General features: G+C 35.8%; 1 non-coding gene across 1 annotated transcript; it reads left to right on the top strand.

Moving 5' to 3' along the window:
• The first annotated feature begins 390 nt into the window (after positions 1-390).
• LOC148030850 (small nucleolar RNA SNORD36) lies at positions 391-459 on the top strand. Its single transcript, XR_015692061.1, has one exon. It is a non-coding gene; the product is annotated as a small nucleolar RNA SNORD36 (small nucleolar RNA).
• Positions 460-743: the final 284 nt, after the last annotated feature.

Genomic DNA, 743 nt, shown 5'->3' with positions numbered 1-743 from the left:
ATCTATGGATCGTTTCCGACAACATCAATCTTTTAAGAGGGATCATCTTCATTGATACCTTTCCAATGTATGGTGGAAGCTTTCTAATGAAAAACTCTCTTTTTGAAGGAGTCATTCAGATGGTTGTGTTGTGTATTAGTGTTTGTGTTGTGCGTTCATTTATGTCAAATGAACGTGGTAGTTTCCTATTGGATTTCGTGTACGAGCTACGTTTTGGAGAATTGTGGTGATGGAGTCGTGGATGGAGAATTGCAATTGATGCAGATGAAGAAGAAGCAAACTCTTATATCCTTTACAAATTTGTTGTGATTTTTAGTTTGATAAGAGGTGTTAATGTATAAAGGGTTTTCCTTTCTTTGTATTTTTATATCAGAAACAGGTTATAAGTTGGGGTCGTGGTGGATGGATTCTTTTTATGAAGATATTGAAGATCAAAGTTGAACTTTTCAACTGAACTTGTATTCCCTTTTTCCTGGGTCGCGAGGACGCTTCCTTATTAAGTGTGGGGATATGTTGAGTGTTGAAATGACTTGTTTTTTGGCTGATTTTTGTTGTTTTTGAGAGCTGAATGGTTGATTTTATGAGATGATTGATTGATTTAGAAGTGGTTTGAGAGTGTTTTGGATGGTAATGATTGTGTTTTGGAAGTTCATGATGTTTGTTGGTGGTTCTGTGATGTTCTGATAAGGTTCTGATTGGTTCTGTATACCTTCTATTTTGCTCTGTTTTGGTCTGTTTTGTTC

The sequence above is a fragment of the Lygodium microphyllum genome, chromosome 9 (assembly GCF_053477565.2).
Source record: "Lygodium microphyllum isolate KBCC chromosome 9, Lygodium_microphyllum_v1.1.10, whole genome shotgun sequence".
Lineage (NCBI taxonomy): Eukaryota > Viridiplantae > Streptophyta > Polypodiopsida > Schizaeales > Lygodiaceae > Lygodium > Lygodium microphyllum.
Note: the sequence above shows the minus strand (reverse complement) of the source record. Positions and strands in the feature narration are given on the sequence as shown.